Source organism: Euprymna scolopes, chromosome 32 (genome assembly GCF_053919585.1).
Source record: "Euprymna scolopes isolate OS-2025 chromosome 32, ASM5391958v1, whole genome shotgun sequence".
NCBI classification, from domain to species: domain Eukaryota; kingdom Metazoa; phylum Mollusca; class Cephalopoda; order Sepiida; family Sepiolidae; genus Euprymna; species Euprymna scolopes.
Window position 1 is genome coordinate 72,559,878 of NC_136513.1, and position 19,719 is coordinate 72,579,596.

The following is a 19,719-nucleotide window of genomic DNA, read 5'->3' on the forward strand; positions in this document are numbered from 1 at the left end:
CAGACCTTTTAGGCATATCTTGTCGCACTTGGGAATCTGCAGAGAATTTCAAATGGAACACTTTATTTAATCCACAAGATACACCTGATGAAGGTCGGAGGTTACATCGACCAAAACGTTGTGAAAATAACATTCAAGATGAGAACAGTAATCTGAAGAATCCAAATAGTAAGAAAAATCCATCCTAATCTAAAAAATTCAAAAAAAAAAAAGCATTTACGTTAACATTGAAACTTCTCATGAACCCAGACATGCAATATCACTTTGTGAACTATTGCATCTATTTAATGAATTTTACAAATTGTAGCTGTTGAAAATAAAAATAACTTTACTATTCATCAATCAAGGTAAATATAACTGATACTGTGTGAAATTTAAAACTAATTCATTTGAAGGTGAAATGCAAAATAAAATTTGACAAAAGGCCATTCTATTAAAATAGGTCAACTCAATCATTTGAAAACATTACGGCTAGATAACTGTAATAGTTGTAACATTAAGTGCAGAATGGTTTATTTAAAGTTAGAATTATTAAAAATTGTACAGACTAATTTGAAATCTGGTTTTAATTCAAGAGCAACAGCAAAAAAAAAAAAATAAATAAAATTCTTAAATAATTACAAAAAATAATGAATATGTACTGCTTCAAATGTGAAGTCAGTAGCACACAGGTAAATTGAGTGAGGAGGTTGACCCAAAATCTCTAATGAACCCAGTACAGCCATAAAAGATACATCCAACTTACATGGCATTTAAATGGATTCAATAAAATAGATTTATTAACGTAAGCTAGCACAATTCAAAGACAAACATGAAATTGAAACATTTTCAAAAACATCCTTATGTAACTGTTTCATACGTTCTAGCCGTCAAATGATCATAGTTTTTTAGTTGCATGTTATGAATGTGCTTTGTAACAAAACACCCAACCCATTTGAGTAAATTTGTTTTTGTTTTTTTTTCTAAGAAAAATGTGACTGAGAAAAAAAGTTTGGGAACCACTGTTCTACAACAATTGAACTCTTAGGGAAATATTTAAAAATCATGAAATTCCCAACATTATCCTCCCTACCTCAATGACAAGTGTATTGGTGAACATCTGAGAACATGGGCGACAACCATTAACCAGAACTTGGCTGAGCCCTCAGGTCCATGGGTGATCAACCTTTGATAATGGAATTGCGATGGATTAACCATCGATTGATTCCAAATAGTAGCCCCTTGCGTCCTTCAAGTGGCAAATATGCCTTTGGGATGAGAGTGAGAGGAAAAAAAAAAACAAGTGTCTGAATATCTTTGGATAATTCAGTCAGATTTTACTCATACCAATCCCCACCTTCATTCACTGGTATGAATAGCAAACCGTGACATTTGGATGAATTAGTATTGATTGTAAACAGTAACAATGCAAATTCTTTAAACTGTAAACAGTTCTTTATCACACGCACTTTAACAAGAATGGATCGATTTTTTGACTGCGTCTATTCAATCTGCACATTTAGCGATGAAAATGCTATTTCAAACGACAGACCAACTGATAAACATGTGCAATTATAGATGCTGCGACAGAAAAATATTTAGTACTTATTTATATTGAGATACTAATGAAATATAACAGTTCAAAATAAAATAACAGGAAAACTTATGCATTAACTTATCAGTTGAAAATAATGTACACAAAAAACTATGGAAAATTACTGAATAGAATTTTAATAATAAATAAAATTTTCTTCTCATATTTCCAATTATACATTGGATTGGAGCCATTTTGAACTATTTTATTAAAGTTAGGTAAAGGAGCAAATAAGTCAGTTTGTCAATTCAAAGTTTTTCTAAAATGGATGTGCACAGTGGCTCAGAATCGCATCAATCTAACATATGTGCAGTGAAGTAGTCCTGTGGCAATGTGTTTCATAGATAGGAAGATTTTGGAAATTTGTTAGATATCAGGCACACTGAGGAAAAAAAAAAGGAACATTCCTTGTAGTGGTGGTAAAAAGACGAATTTTTGCTGTGAATGTCTTACAAGAAAGAACCAGAGATTTGGGCTTTCCATGGAAACAATATATATATATATATATATATATATAAAAAAAAAAAAAAAAAATGGTAACGTTTCTTTGAGAAAGGAGTTGTAGAGAAGAGCTTATTGGCCTACTAGATTGCAAAATTGTTTTTAAAAAAAAAAAAAAAAAAAAAAAAAAAAAAAAAAGGAGCATCCTGAGCAACACTTTCCTAGATGTGATAACTGTATTCCATCTAAGGATGTATCTGACTCATATAGGTAGAGGATTGCTTTAGGAGTCAAGTACTTGAGATGCATAAAAATTTGTGATTAGAACAATGGTGCATAGAGCAAACGAGTTTTTTTGCCATCACAGCATTCAGTCAATGGATACAAGAAGACAATGTAATCACATGCAAAATGTTAAATACGAAAACAGGGAGGAAAATTTCCATGTGTGCACAAACAAAAAATACTGTCTTTAAGTGTACAGGCATCAAATATATGGGATTACATGAAGTAAAAGGTTGCAATTAAATGTTCTTTTAACATAAATTGCAAACATGTAAAAATATTTCAAATACAAGGCAGATATCAAAATTCTTTAAATTTTTACAAAACAATGAAAAATTTAAAAACTTTATACAAATAACTCATGTTATATAAAAAATTAAGAAACGACAAAAATACAAAATAAAGACAGAATTAAAAAAAAGAAAAAAAAATTATTTTATTCTGGATTGATAGAAAAAAAAATTAAAAAAACCCTGAATAAAACCAAAAACAGAAAAATTCTTCATTGATCTGCTTACTAGCAACTGAAGAAAATAAAAAGGAAATAGACAGATGATACATTTTCTTTGAATTCATTAAAATTACTTTTGATACATGGAATTTCGAATTTGATCTACCATCATCAACTAATATCTGGTGGGTACAGATCATAACAAAACTCAGAATTGTTATCTCCGTATTTGCAAATTGGAAGTGGTCCTCAGTTTGCAAGACTGCATTTTATACAGCTAAAGCACCCTTTGGTAACAACATCAAAGTTGTTTAGAAGTAGTCAAAAAAGACATCAAATTCCATACGTTCTTTGATTCCTCAGTGGAGAATTACTAACATATTCCAATAAAATCATGTCAGCTTTATTTTTCATATATAATTTATCATTATCATTTTTAATGACAAAAAGAACGAACGCCCACCAACTTTTTATTATAGAGTGGAAGATTTTTTTTCCAAATTCATTTCAAGTGACAGTTTAAATCTAAGTTGGTTGTCTGACTTGTTATTTGTTTTTTTTTTTTTAATTTCTCACCACTCAAAATGGATTTATATGAGAGCTAGAAAAAGGTATGCATTTACTCACTTTTGTGCGATGGGATGAAAGAATGTTTATATATCATTCAAACATTACCGTGTTTGAATACATGGTTAAGTGGCAGTTTTAGTCAATTTAGAATTGCTTTAAAGCTTCACCACTCACTCATTTTTAGACCAAAATTTCAAACAATTATTACAGTTTATAGACCACTTTCTCAGCTATATTGTGAAACAATTCTTTTTTCAATTTTCGTTCAGTAAAACAAAAGTTATGAATTTTCTGGTGTTTAAAATCGTAAAAAAATGTAAGGAGGTGAGCAACATTTTTTATGACTAGTTTCCATAGCAACCACGTCGCTTCAACGACTAGTGACACTACTAATTCATTGCTGCCACGAAAAGAGAAGTAACAAGTGAAACAGACAGGATGAAAGGGAGATAATTGGGGGGATTTTATTGAAAGCAGAGTGCCATACATTGTTATTACATATGTGCAAGTTACGTTTATGGGGGCAAAAAAATAAGACAAAAAGAACAAATGAATTTACGCCTGGAAAATCATGGATTACAATAAAAAAATTAAAAATGCGAGCATGAAAAGTAATATGGTTAAGCTTAAACATGGAAAATTAAAGGACTAGTTGTTAAAACTGGAAAAGAAAAAAACAAGATATTCTAGTAAAAAATATAATTTATAACTTAAAATACTGCAGCATTAAGAATTTTTTTTTAAATTCAATTTATAACAATATATAATCAATTCTTAATGCTGCAATATCTTAAGTTCTAAATTTATTATATTTTTTACTAGAATATCTTGTCCTTTTCTTTTCCAGTTTTATTAACTAGTCCTTTACTTTTCTATGTTTAAGCTTAACCATATTACTTTTCATGCTCACATTTTTCTATTGTAATATAGAAATAAATACACATTGGTCTTTATTATTGTATGAAAAATTAAGTTAGTTTTCAATAACTAGCAACTATATTTTTGCTCAATACTTTTGATACAATATTTTATTGTGGATCCTTTGAATTATTTGGATTATTCGGACTACTGTTCTCATCTTGAGTGTTGAATGAACAATAGTCTGAATAATCCAAATAATATGAACCATCAATCCTCATTCAAAAACATTTTATTGTCAATAGTTAACCGTCCTACCCAGGTGGTTTAATGATAAACAGCACCTTTTACCAATCAGAACCATTTAATGCATAAACTCGAAAAATGTGCATATTCATTTTTTAGTAACTTATTTTTTTTATGTAAAAAAAAAAAAATTGTTTTCAAAGTTGGTTCAGAAAATTATATTTTCTTAAAAGATATTCAGATGTGCTTTTCAGCTAATGGTATCCTTCCTTTGCGGTCTTAGGGGAATCCTGGGGCCTTTCTGATATTGGCACAAAGGAATCCTCACAGTAATAGCAGAGGGGTTTTCCAATCAATCAGAGCCTAAAGACGCAAACAAACAGTTCTTTAATAGTGAGAAATATCCAGGAGCTAATGATTAATATTAGTGAATATAATCTCCAGTGATGAAACTGACAGTGAGTAAAAGAATTTTGGAAAGGGAAGAAGAGGTCATTTTGGGAAATATTGACATTATCTCAACATCATCATCAAGTCACAGAATTTTTTTTTTTTTTTGGGGGGGGGGGAGGTACAATGATGGCATCCAACAACACAATCAAACATTTTTGCTTTTACTTTATGCTGACTGAAATTATACTTCTATTTCATCCTTTCTTTCGGATGGAAGAGATAGCAGGAGAATATTGTGAAAATGGATTTGAATTTTTGACACCATTCTTTCTTCAGAGTCAAGTTCAGAACTTTAATCTGTCTTCATCCTGTCTAATTTTCAGGTCAGATTATACTTGTTCTTTCATAACTAAGGGCACGCCTTTTCTCTTTCACAGAATTCTTCTCTACAACTAAAAATGCAGTCATTGCTTCACCTCTTCCCAGAACTTTTGGACATTTCCTCACAGAAAGTATAAAGACAAATGCAAGAGGGATATAATATATGATACACAAAAAGAGGGGCATGTTAATGTAAATCCTAATGTAAAAGTATACATTAAAAAGTTACTACAACTGAAACCAACAGGAATTGCTAGGATAAACATGGAGATATGTGAACTTTGCAAAATAAATACAACTTTGTATTGTCTTGGAATCATTCTGCACAAGAAGTATACTTCCATCTCACCATTCTTTTCTGATGGAAGAGATTGGAGAATATTGCAGTCAGAGGACTAATAGTAACTTTTTAGGGGTTTTAATTTGGGTGGATAATTTTTGAGAGACATTTTCAGTGAAAATTGTTTTTAGGCATATATTCAAGTGTGTGAGATCAAGAGAGATATTACATAATAAACACAAACAAAATAATGAATTCAAAAGCATAAATTCACAAAAGAAATATGTTTAAAATGGAATTTTACATCAATAGGAAAGCATAGAATGTTTAATAGTTTTAGTTCTTGAAAAGCAAGAGAAGTTCTTTAACTGAGATATCAAAGAAATCCAAGTTTATAATTTAATGACCGTGAATTATTAAAATCATAATCAAAACTTTTCACTCAATTATACAAATTATATTTCATTAAAAGTTATTAATAAGAGTTAATGTTCATTTGTTTGCATAATAAAAAGAAAGTTCAGTGAAAAAAGTGAGGAATATTTCCATTAAGTTTATACATTGTTTTTTTTTATGAACATATGATAACATGAAAGAGTTAATGAGTTTTGTGTCTGTGTTCATTAATGTCTGTGTGTGTATGCGTATGACTGTATGTAGGTGTTGAGATACAGCAGCCCCAAGGCCCAACAGAGTGGCAGATTTGGGCGGGGGTTGAGGCAACATAGATCTGTCATCAATTTCAGCTCAGCTGATCTACCTCTGCATTCCATGTTTAAAAAGGATGTGTCCTCTATAGTATCAGACCTGACCGAATGGTTAATTGTAGGCATAGACCGATTCATACCATCCAAAAAATTCCAATAAAAACCTAACAGCCAGCCATGGTTCTCCCCAGAATGTGCTGCTGCCATCGCGCACAGAAATCACTTTTTCCATAGCTACTAACGTAATAGATGCACTGAGACTAAAGCTGCTTTCAGGACTGCCAGTAACCACTGTAAAAGAGTAATAAAAATGCAAGAGAGCTATATGCTCAGTCTGTTAAATCCAAAGTAGCTGAGCAGTGGAAAATAGCAAACAGGATCCTGAACAGAAGCATGTGTTCTATCCCAACCATTATCAATGGACCCAAGGTCACCTCGTCAGCATCAGACAAGGCCAAACTACTATTTGCCAAGAACTTTGCAGCTAATGCGACCAAGGCCATCAACTCCCCGTATTTCCTCCTATAACAGACAACACGCTATGCAACATACAAATATCTGTGCGTGAGGTCGCCAAGCTAATCAAGAACCTTAATTCCAGTAAAGCAACTAGCCCTAATGGCATTCCAATTATAGTGCTGAAAAAGCTTCAACCAGAACTTGCCCCCATACTTACAAAATTGTTGAAGCATTGTCTTAAGAAGAAGTGCTTCCCAACACCCTGGAAAACCTCATCAGTATGCCCTGTATGTAAGAATGCAGGTGATAAGTCATCTCCCTCTCAGTACAGACCAATAAGTGTGTCAGGAGTAAGTTGCTGGAATCCATATTAAATAAAGAAATAGTCAACCACCTCAGCAGAAATAACCTTCTTAGTGACATGCAATATGGTTTCTGTCCTGCCAGATCTACAGCAAATGTGCGGTTATATCTCATATTAGTGAATCTCTTGACAAAGGCTTCCTTTCTAGGGCAAATTGCTCTTGGCATATCAAAGGCCTTTGACAAGGTATGGCATAAGGGCCTACTTCACATTTCCAGCTATGGTATAACTGGAAATGTTTTCTCAATCATTAAATCATTTCTCTCTGATAGGCTCATAAGAGTAGTGGTTGATGGGCAGAAATCAGAGGCCAACAGTATTAATGCTGGAGTTCCTCAGTGGTCCATCCTGGGCCCAACTCTCTTCCTGATCTACATCATTGATCTCCCAAAACACACTTAAATCAAACGTTGACATCTATGCTGATGACACGACCATCTATGACAACACATCTAAGGTCGTAAATGACAAAGTTCTCTGATTCTCTCTCCTCTGATCTTGAGCACGTGGTACAGGGGGGGGGGAGAGGTGGCTGGTTACTTTTAATGCATCTAAAACCAAGCTCCTATCTTTACATCATCAATACTCTGATCCCCATCTGGCTTCAATTGAAATGGATGGCTCTCGTCTAGGGGAGGCTCCATGTTTTGATAAGCTTCTGGGATTGATCTTTACTCCCGACCTGAAATGGAACACATACATGAAGTCTGTTGCCAAGGTAGCTGGAAAAATGGTAGGATCCTTCTACCGCTCCAGAAGATATCTCACTGCTGATGCATTTCTCTATCTATATAAAAGCCAAGTACGTCAAAGGATGGAGTACTGCTGCCACATATGGGCAGGAGCTGCTAAAAACAGCCTATCCTGCCTTGACAGAGTACAAAATAAGCTTCGTGGCTTAGTGGGAGATGCCCCTGCAACCTCTCTCTCACAGAAGAGACATTGCGAACCTGTCTTTATTTATCATTAATTCCATGGCAAGTGCTCATCTGAGCTCCAATCTCTGGTCCCCTCTTGCCAATCTTTCACGATAAACACCAGTCTAGCTGAAATCACTATCAAAAATTTTCCCCATTCTTTAGCTGTGCCAAAACCAAAACGTAGATTCCATGAACAAAGCTTCTTTCTTAGAAGTGCATGCCTGTGGAACTCTCTTCTGTTTGCCTGTTTCCCACCTAACTACAACATGGATGTCTTCAAGTTCAACAAACAAATTTCTGATGAACCGCCCTTTAAGTAAGACACTTTATCAAATCTCCAATACTAATGATTACTACGATACTATCCCATTGATTACTGTACACGCAATAACCTTTATCCTCGAGTGGCTTCCGGGCCTTGATAAGTGGTGACTACCTTGTAAAAAAAAAAAAACTTTATCGAAGAAAAATCTGGCCATGTGGAATGGCTTTAGAAGGGTCATAAATTCAGAAAATCTTCTGCTTGGATCAAAATATAAGTTGTCTTTATTAATTAAGGTGGATGCATGTGTGAAATTGGTTGCACAGAAAGGAGTTTAAGGAGTATTATTTTGAACACTGAAGAATAAACTTTGGTTGCACAAAAGTGCCATACCAAATGGCTGGCTATGAGTGGAGTCTTGGTCTTACCTGCCACATAAACAAGATCTGAAAACATGGTGTCAACAACGTAAAAAAACATGTAAAAACAAAGGCCAACAATCACCTGAAGAATTGTTTGTTTGTTTTTTTTGAATAGTTGTACGATTAAACATTTGATGACATAGGAATTAAATTTAAAAAGTCATGAAAATCTTTTACAAACAACAAATTTAAAAAAAAAAAATTTAAAAAAAGCCTATATTCATAAGATCCGGAAGTTACGTTGACTGTCCTACTGGATTGGAAGATCCAAAGCAGACTAAAGACATTTCCTTTAATAATGGTGATGGAGAGGCATTCATAAACCAATTCATAATGAGTGTCATTAATACTGTTGTGAAAGTCGCATGTAACAGAACTTATCACTCTACAGTGATTAGTTAAAATACAAAATCAGTCGAGAACACCAGTATGTTTTGCTTGTGGTTCTCGAATGATGCTACTACACGTCTACGATTTGTTGCCGATTACTTTATTGATGAATGCACAAAAATGTCAATACAAGTCGCATCATATATTAATAACTCGTCAGGCTATTCGCTGCTTGCTATCCCTATTGAAGCAAACTGGTTTCAGGATAGTCAGGAAGCTATCTGGGGTCTGTCTAACGATATCATTGAGAGCGCTGTGTCTAGAGAATTTGCCAGCACTCCTACATCAATCAAGCAAATCAAAGAACTTGTGGAAGTTCTCATTTCTATCAAAATCAAATGCCACTTCCGTTTATTCAATTTTGATACATAAATATTAAAGGAGTCTAAAAGAAACTGTTTTTCAATAATCTGAAATTCGTAAGAAAAAAAAAGGAATGCTTTTAACTCCTAACGAAAATATTTCTAAAATCAGTTTCTATTTGTGATATAATTTTAGATTTTGAAATAGAGGAAAACCAAACTTAAGTTTGCATGCGAGACCATCTAAGTAAAGAAATCCTCGTAGATTGAGGCAAGTTCTTTTTATTTTTGTCCCTATTCAAAGTGCCCTTGTTGGAGGGCTGGATATTCTCATTAAAAACCGACCTTAGGTCTAATTTTGCCCTCATGGACAGACACACAGGCTAAAGATATATAAGAGCCAATTAGAGACTCGGGAGCATTTTGCAGTATTGCCAACAAAACGAAAAAGTGGTCACAAAACAAATATACAACAAATACATGTTATCAAAGGCAAGATAGGTTACTATTCTACCTACCTGGATATGTTTGTGTGTGTTTTAACTTATTTTAAAGCATTTATTCTGATTGAAACAAGGAGCCGAATTTTAAATGAGACAATCAAAAGATAGCCGGAGACGGTCATCTGAGAAGTTTGGATAACCGCTAAAAAAATCGAAAAATAAAATATTGATAGAACGCCATTCAATAATTGTCACCGTAATCTAACTTAAGATTCAGCATTACTTGCGTCTCAATCTAAATAAACGCCTTAAAATAAGTTAAAACACAAAGAACCTGTCCAGGTAAATAGAAGAGTAACTTATTTTGCTTTTAGTACCGTACTTGGGGGTAATTGCGCCAGCTAAAAAATAAATAAAAAGTGCTCTTTATATGCGTGGTTGCCAAAAGAGCACTTTTAGCTAGTTAGCGCAATTACCTCGGACTCAGCGCAATTACCCCAAAGTACGGTAACATTTATTTGTTATACAGGGTGTTTCAAAAAAATTGACGTCATTGTGAAAGGACTCGTCTATGTCCCCCTCCCTCTCCTTGCTAACATTGAAAAACTTAAGCAGAGACACCACCGCACTGGAGAATGTTATCAAAGACATGCTGCAGCGTGTTTGGCCGTGACCATCGTCATATTACGGTAGCTACGGTTTGGCACGAGTTTGATGACCGACTTGACGTGTGCATAATCACAGGCGACGTTCATATTGAACATTTGTGAAAATTATGAAATCAGTCATAGAATCTACAAATTTTTTTTTTTTCTAAATCTTAACTAATAAAACTTATGTTCAACATACAGTTTGCGCAGTTGCATTAAGATACGTTGAGTAGTTTCGGAGATATTGGCATTTAAAATAACGTCAAATTTTTGGAGACACCCTGTATATTTGTTTTTTTAATGCTTTTTTATTTTGTTGTCTATACTGCAAAATGCCACAGACTCTTATGAATATTTTCTCAGATGAAAAAATAAAATACAAAACTTACCTGAAAGTTAATAGATTTTATCCGACTTAATTTTGAAAATATATGAACATATCTTAAACGATATCCTTGCATCGTGCCCCCCTCCCCCTACAGAGAAGTTAAAACAAGGAATTGCGCAAATCACCGAATTTACCTGGTCAGCAGGAAAGGTAAAGTCAGAAAAATAGAGAGGAGGGGGGGGGTAATAAACAACCGCTTTTCAGCAAGATTCAAAGAGTAATTAAAAAACTAAATGTGATTACACTGTTCTTTCTCACGGCTCTTAATCTACTCGCCTTTTTTTTTCTTTCTTTTTGGTATGCGTTTTACTTGGGGAGGGGAGTACTTTTTAAGTTTCTTTACTACTTGAAATTGATGACAATTATCAATTGAATTTTTTTTTTTTTTTGCATGCCCAGTTTTCTACACACCACCAGCACAAAGGCTAAGCAAGCAAGCCACCCATAACACATGAAAATCTAGTATTAAAAATAATAGACATAAAAAAAAAAAATTATCCACGATCTAAAAAAACTCAGATTTATTTTGACCGATTTTGATAACTAGACGTCCATAAAAAAGGAAGAATGTGTCAGTATGTCACCTGTCACGTGACGAACGGTAATTCCTTCGGTTAAAAAAAAAAAAAAAAAAAAGTGTGAAACGAAGTTTACATACTTTTTTTTATTTTTCCAACATTTCAACGAAGAAAGTGTGATTTTGATGCATGTTACAAAAAGAGGCGCCAAATCGATTTTTAATGTCCTTTTAAGCAAAAACAATATTACTTTTAAATAAATGACATGTCGAAAATTGTAATATATCCAAAAATTACGAAAATTCATCGAGTAGAAAGTTATTGGTACTTCTTACCCCTACATAACTCAGTTTTCTAAATATATTATTATTATTATTATTATTATTATTAGGTGTTTATGCACTTATTTTACCGTGCTATTTTTAAAATAATATTTTCAAGTTAAATTGAAGCTTTTTTTTTATTATTAAATTGTCAGGTGAAAGTACAGAATAGTTACAAAACATCCTCCCCTCCCCATGTAAAAAATGTGTTTCTAAATAATAACGCTGTTATTTCAGTACGCTAACGTAAGTGCATAAGTACCGAATTGAAAAAAAAAAAAAAAACTATTAGGAAAAATAATTCGTTAAAAAAGGGATCCCGGGTAACGCCAGATACAGCTAGCTTATTATAAAAGCGAAATAATTAAATTATAAACTGAAAATATTGAAAATAAAACGTAATGACAATTTGCAAGTTAATAAATACACGAAACTTCAGAAACTCCTAATTTTCAAGATAAGTTTTGGCCAATGGGTGAAAAAGAAAAAATTAAATTAAACACGCACAGATCACAGGATTTAGTTTTATTAAGGCTTAGATATGCCATGAGCCAAAATGTAAAAAAAAAACGTCTTAAGTGGTAGAATAGTAAGCTAGTAAAAGCTCTCTCTAATGCAACCACTCTCAGGTAAGTATGAAGCCTCTCTCTCTCTCTCTAACAGGTAAAAAGTGACAAACTTTAACAAATAAATGGGTGGGGGTGGGGGGCTAAGAGTGACTCTCCACCATAAAAAAAAGGAAACCAATTGATATGTTGAATAAATAAAGTTTAAAAAACAAAAAAAAAACTGCGTTATTTTGAGAGTCAATTATCTAAAAATGTTAAGCTGCTGCTGCTGCTGATCTCGCCTCCAACGACAACAAGTGGTGGAGGGGGGGGGAGGAATGTGACACGGACAAAAACATTTAAACAGGGTCAAAGGATTTTTTTTTTTTTTTTTGCTTTTTTAGAAAGACTTCGTCTTAATATATATATATGTACATATACTGACTTAATACTTTACTAGAATCTAAATAAACATAATATCTTGACAAACAATTTCTTTGTACACAGAGACAAGTAATGGAGGTGAAAATTGAAACTCCACGAAAAATATTTAAACGCAAACAGGTGTCAAAAACAAAAAAACGTTTGTCTGAAATTGTCGTATTTGAAAAGAGGAGGTGGGTATTTTTAGTACAGGTATTTGGAGACGATCATTTGAACTCTGGCAAATAACGAATCTATCTTCAACAAAAGTTAAAATCGTTGAAGTATATAAAGTAATATAAAGATTTTTTTTTGTAAATAAAAATAGAATTTAATTACGATAAAGATTGAAAAGGAAATGGACGGATAATTTTTATGTGTGCAACTAGAACATAGTTAAAGAATGTAATTTTCTTTGTACTTACTATATAAAAATAAAAGTTAAACTTGTTTCGTTGCTGACTGTCAATTTTTAATTAAGTGAAGATAAACAATAAATAACAATCCCCCTCCCATTGTTAAAGAATGGATTTCTAGAAACCCATTCTCAACTAAGTGAGGGGAGAGGCTTTGCACCTTTACTTATTTTTTAAATTCTTATAAGAATTTCATGAGATTATGTGCGCTTAACTTTTAGGGAGCAGGTGTTTTGAGTTTTGAACAAATAAACGTTTGAATGGGGGGGGGATACAACATATCAACCTATTGAGTTATTTTCAATATTAAATAAAATACGAAAATCTACCAGTATTGAAAATAATTTACAATGACTGATATTTATTTAATTAGGAAATGGTCATACCTTTCCTAGTCGGGTTAGTAGAGAAGTCAGATCCGGAAGAACTCTATTAAAAAAAAAAAAAAAAAAAATCCAGCTATTGTTCAATTTGTGGACTAAATTTTTAAGCTGAACAAACATAGATTCTCGGATATTAGTGGGTGGTAAGAAAGAATCTCTAAGTTTCGAGTTATTTTCTGAAGTAATTCTTAATTCGATTTCAAGTTTTTATATTGACATTATGTTTTTTAAAATGAATTATTTTAACCACAGAAAGTTTGCTTTTTCAAAACATTTTGTATTCCTACACGTGAAAAAATATAAACATTTATAAATCTTTCGTCAAAAAAAAAAAAAAAAATACAACTTTCCTGAAAATTTGTTTTTACAGAAAAAAAACAAAAAAACGGTATTTTTTTACGACCTGCCCCAGCCAGCGTAAAACACCTCAACCATCCTATGTTAAGAACGGCTTTCGGAATAACCCCCCCCAACTTCCCCATGTTAAGAACGGTTTTCGAGGTTGGGAGTGTTTATTCCGAAAGCCGTTCTTAACACGGGGAGGTTGGGGTGTTTATAATATGCTGATTGCTGGGGCACGTCGTAAAACTTTACTAAACAGTGTAAACATCTGCAATTTACAGATATCATTTATTAAATTCATATTAAAAATAAAAAACCTATTTTATAAATTTGACAAAAAAGAACCTAACAATCTGGAAACATTGTGAAATGAAAACAAACAAAAACGCACAACAAAACGTAAAATAAATAAAAACTAATGTCAACAAGAAAAAGTCGATAATCAAGAAGAAAAAAAAAAAAAGTAAAACCACAGACTGATTTTAAAGAAAATAAAACTAAACGGTTTCATCTTAAAAATCATTAACAAACACATCTTTGCACGGAAAAGAAATCCAAACTTTCCCAAGAAAACATTCACCAACGGAAAGGTTTCTTAGGAAACTCCTTCCGTAACAACAAGCGCGAACATGCGGCGTTTCCCCGATAAAGGAATGGTCAAACATTTCGAAAGAGTTTCCAATTTTTCTTTTTCAAAGTATAATAATATCTGTTTTAACGGAAGAAATCTTTCTACACAGAGGTGAAATTTACTTTTGTTCACACACAAAGTCCTTGTGTGAGGGTGGGATATATTTTAACATTTAAAACCAACATTGTCTGTGCCTTGGTGGGGATTTGGGCAAGTGAAAATAAGGAACCACTTTTTAAATGAATAAAACATTAAAAAGTGATAATTTTAATTGACCGATACAGGATTTTTAGTCGATTGCTCGACTTTTCGGTCGTTCCAATCTGATCATTTTACGCTAACCTTACAGAAAAGACTGAACCCTCTTCTAAAATTGAACAATATAGAAATAAATAAATGAATAAAATAACGGCACTTATGTTACCGTGCTGAAATAACATTATTTTGAAAGCCATTTTTAACATGGGGAGGGGAGGAGCTTTAACTATTCTGTACTTTCACCTAACGATTTAATAGAAAAAGAGGGTAACCCGAAAAAGATATCAAACTTGAATATACGATCTAAAAAAAAATATATAAATAAATAAAAATAAAACGGTAACATAAGTGCATAAGCACCAAAATAACAAATAGCGTATAATCTGAAAAAACGTGGTTCCTAATCGATCGTATTCCGAAGAATTAATCGAAACAAATCACTGCAGAATTGATAGATTCTGGAATGTATAGTGTCAAAAAAATGTATATAGTAGTAATCTAATGAATATTAGAAAAAAATCTTTTAAATATATTTTTTCACGTTTAACCATCCGTAATATATATATATATATATATATATATATATATATAAGCCGGTACTATTATTCTTAAAGAGTACCAGTCTCTTTTTTTATTTTGTTTTAATAAATATTTACTAGTGGACGTTTAGTTTAATGAATATTGTTTATATTTCGAGTCAGTTAAAAAATATTTTCGTTGACTAAAAATAAGATATTCGCTAAACATAAAAAATAACTAAAAAAATAACAAGTAAAAAAAAATACGTATATAAATAAATATAAACACTACACACGTTTAATTTCTCGCGAGTTGACACATACCTGCATGAAACTAAATGGCGAACTTTTACGGCTCACAAGGAAAGAATTAATGCAACTACATTAGGCTAAATCTCACATTTAAAAAATACAATCAGTAATTTAATATGAACTTACCTTTGTATATTGGTCCGTCCGAAGAAATAAAATTCCAGTTAGTTTGTTGCTGGGAACTAGACGATCAATATTAGCGACGCCATCTTTTTTTTTTTTTTGATCCGGGTATTTTGAGGGAGGCGAAACTTGTCAGTGGGCGTGCTCCTCCCACCTCGTCTGTATATGACTTGATTCTCAACCTTACTCTGTCTGTTTCTTTAACTCCTACTCATTTACTCTGTGACTCGATTTCTTCTCTCACTATTTCCCTACGATTTCTTACATAGTCACACTTAAGTTTATTTTTTAGATATACCACCGGCAGACAACTGTTTTGGCGTATCACATTTCTTCAGTGCGGCTTGACGTGACAAGTGTTTTCACGCACACCTATTATTAATTATGCTATGAATATGCGATTCCTAGCCGAGGGATTTTTCCATCGGCATTCAAATCAACAGTTTTTTTTATTTTTTTTATTTTAGAAGTAGCCTTCTCGTTGACTGCGGTATTGTTGCTTGTCCTCCTCTGCAGTTTTAAGCAGCTCCATCCTCCCAGGCCATTAGCTCCCCTCTTTCGGGTGGAGTAAATTTAATGCCTGAGGTGTCCCTACCAAAGAATGTCAACAGGGCTACCAGGCAATTTCTGCGAAGTGCTCCCTTTTAGGGGTGCTGGCTCCCCACCTCGATCCTGTTTCTTGTTTCATATCTTTCGGCGATGGGAAAGAAGTAAATAACAGTTATGTACATAGAAAACGGAGCTAAATTTCGGGAATTTGACCTTTTTTGAAACAGTTTGGCTTTCAAAAATTGTATTTGGCCTTTTTTTAAAATTCGCTTAACCATTTTTTTTTCCCCTTTATTAAACCTCTAGCCTGGTTGCCTGAGTGGAGGTGTGTACGTTGAGCAAAAAAAAAAAAAATAAATAAATGGTAGTAGGCAGGCAGGCTCGAACCCGTACCATGAAGGAAGAAAAGAACGTTAACAAAAAAAAAAAAAAAAAAAACGATGTGACGTCTTTGCTGTTGCGCCCACTGCAAAACTGGAAGTGACGAACGTTTAAATTAAGGCTAATCCATTGAAATGAGGGGATGACTTTTAAAAAATATCTGCGAAAAAAGCGACCTCTCCCTGTAGAAAAAGTGCAGTTGAGAGTAAAGGAATTAATGTTTTTAGCTAATATTTCGATATTTGTCACCCGAAGGATCGAGCTTCAAAACGATACCGATCTCATGAAAATACATCGCCTTTGTCAAAAGTTTCAGGCAGGCATATAAACATACATGCATACATTTAAACAGACAGGTAAGATTTATGTTATAGATGATTATAAAACCGTTTGCAATAGACAGAGGCTACTTTGCTAATTAGAGAATGCATAAAACTTTGGAATATCACGATAGTTAAACGATACAGAACTCCGAAAATGTGACAGTGACACAATTCTGAGAGAGCACGTTCAGGACTGCAGAACACCATAGGAAAAGAGATCGCTGGTATATCTTTGCACAAACACCGGTATGATTATGCAGAGGATTTAATGTAAATGTATATCATCGCAGGTTTGCTTTGTTCAGTCGCAACACAGAATGGTATTTAAGCATTGTGGTGAGGTGAGAACTATGATATAATCTGTAGGCAACAAATGCAACTGTCTTATTCTGGTGAGTAGACAGCAGATCTACTCCAAGCAGATCATACACTCCAGAGGGAACAGGGTTGCAACAGGGAATATGTAGTATATATCTGATGGCACAACACTGTAGACGCTAAAGATGATCAGAGAACACCTTGCCAACTCTGGCAAACACTAGGGATTTGTATTCCATGTAAAGATGAATCATTGCTTTTTAAAGCTTAGTCAGCAAATGCCATGCATGAGGAATTTGGTAGCTGAGGATATGCAACACATAAGGCTCCCTATTAACCATGTTGGATATACAAGACAGGTGGTTGTCAAATCAGAGATTGCTAGATATTATTACTTCCAGATAGTTATGACATTTCAAGAATGAACCAAATGTAAAATCCAATGACCAGGGACAGAAGAGAGATATAGTGCAATTGTTTTTGCTGGGTTGAACAACATACTCCAGTCCCCAGCACACTCAGATGCAAAAGAAAGCAGTGACTGCAGGTAAACCGAACGTCAGCAGGTCATTGATGAAGAGCAAAAATAATGTTGGCGCAATAACACTTGACTGCGGCACTCCAGCTGAGACATGAAGCTCATTCGATAAACGACCAGCAACAAAAGTAATCTGCAGCCAATCAGATAGTTGCAGATGAAGAGAAGCCCTAGCCTCGGATGCTAAATAAGAGTAGTTTCTGCTACAGAACCAAGAGAGAAACAGTTTCAAATACGTTGGTAAAAGCTAAAAATGCTGAAATTATCCACTTCTTAGCCTAATGTTCTGAGGCCAAGTGCTGATAAATTCATGCAGCTTGTTCCACAGCAGAATACGATTTTAGAAAACCAAACAGAGACAGATGGATGAGCTTATTATCTGTGAGATGTAAAGTAAGACAGTCATTCATAATGTGATCCATGACCTCGCCATGACAAAAGGTCAAAGAAATTGGACGATAGCGAGATAACTTGAATCCATTACCTGTAGACCGGAACTACAGTGGATTGGTTGTTTTGTTTTACGACATATCAACCTTTTTCGAGTTAATGCCAAATCCAGTTATTTTGGAAATAGTATTCATGTTGCATCCAGTTATTTTGTGGAAGGTTTTTATTCTTCAAGCTCTTTGTATCTTTTTTTTTACAAGGTAGTCACCACTTATCAAGGCCCGGAAGCCACTCAGGGATAAAGGTTATTACGTGTACAGTAATCAATGGGATAGTATTGTAGTAATCGTTGGTATTGAAGATTTGATAAAGTGTCTTACTTAAGGGGGCGGTTCATCAAGAATTTGTTTATGTTGGACTTGAAGACATCTAAGTTGTAGTCAGGTGGGAAAAAGGCAAACGGAAGAGAGTTCCACAAGTGTGCACTTCTAAGAAAGAAGCTTTGTTCATGAAATCTACGTTTTGATTTTGGCACAGATAAAGAGTGGGGAAAGTTATTGACAGTTTTCAGCTAGATGGGTGTTTATCATGAAAGATTGGTGAGGCGAGACCAGAGATTGGAGCTCAGACGAGCACTTGCCATGGAAGTAACGATAAAACAAAGACAGGCTCGCAACGTCTTCTGTGAGAGAGGTTGCAGTGAAGAGAAAAGGACATCCCCCACTAAGCTACGAAGTTTATTTTGTACTCTGTCAAGGCAGGATGGCTGTCTTTAGCAGCTCCTGCCTATATGTGGCAGCAGTACTTCATCATTGGATGTATTTGGCTTTTATATAGAGAATTGCATCAGCAGTGAGATATCTTCTGGAGCAGTAGAAAGATCCTACCATTTTTCCAGCGACCTTGGCAACAGACTTGATGTACGTGTTCCATTTCAGATCAGGAGTAAAGGTCAAACCCAGAAGCTTGTCAAAACATGGAGCCTCCTCTAGATGAGAGCCATCCATTTCAATTGATGCCAGATGGGGATCAGAGTGTTGATGATGTAAAGATAGGAGCTTGAGTTTAGATACATTAAAAGTAACCAGCCACCTCTTCCTACACTGTACCACGCGCTCAAGATCAGAGGAGAGAGAATCAGAGAGAACTTTGTCATTTACGGCCTTTGATGTGTTGCCATAGATGGTCGTGTCATCAGCATAGATGTCAACGAATGATTTTAGTATGTGTTTTGGGAGATCATTGATGTAGATCAGGAAGAGAGTTGGGCCCAGGATGGACCACTGAGGGACTCCAGCATTAATACTGTGGGCCTCTGATTTCTGCCCATCAACCACTACTCTTATGAGCCTATCAGAGAGAAATGATTTAATGATTGAGAAAACATTTCCAGTTATACTGTACCTGGAAATGTTGTGAAGTAGGCCCTTATGCCATACCTTATCGAAGGCCTTTGATATGTCAAGAGCCTTTGTCGAGAGATTCACTAATCCTATGAGATATAACCATTAGCACATCTGCTGTAGACCTAGGAGAACGGAAACCATATTGCATGTCACTCTGCTGAGGTGGTTCTCTGTTTAATATGGATTCCAGCAACTTACTCATGACACATAGAAGACTTATTGATCTTTACTGAG

General features: G+C 34.1%; 1 protein-coding gene across 8 annotated transcripts in view; it reads right to left on the minus strand.

The window, feature by feature from the left end:
• LOC145256434 (serine/threonine-protein kinase PAK mbt-like) overlaps positions 1–15,740 on the minus strand; it is a 253,669-nt gene extending 237,929 nt beyond the window's left edge. For 3 of the 8 annotated variants that reach the window (XM_080115336.1, XM_080115330.1, XM_080115335.1), the window contains exon 1: positions 15,584–15,734. The gene's annotated coding sequence lies outside the window, so the exon portion shown is untranslated. Of the gene's footprint in view, positions 1–15,583 lie in introns of all 8 variants that reach the window. The other 5 variants (XM_080115329.1, XM_080115327.1, XM_080115334.1 and 2 more) reach the window with 4 other exon arrangements.
• Between the last annotated feature and the right edge of the window lie 3,979 nt (positions 15,741–19,719).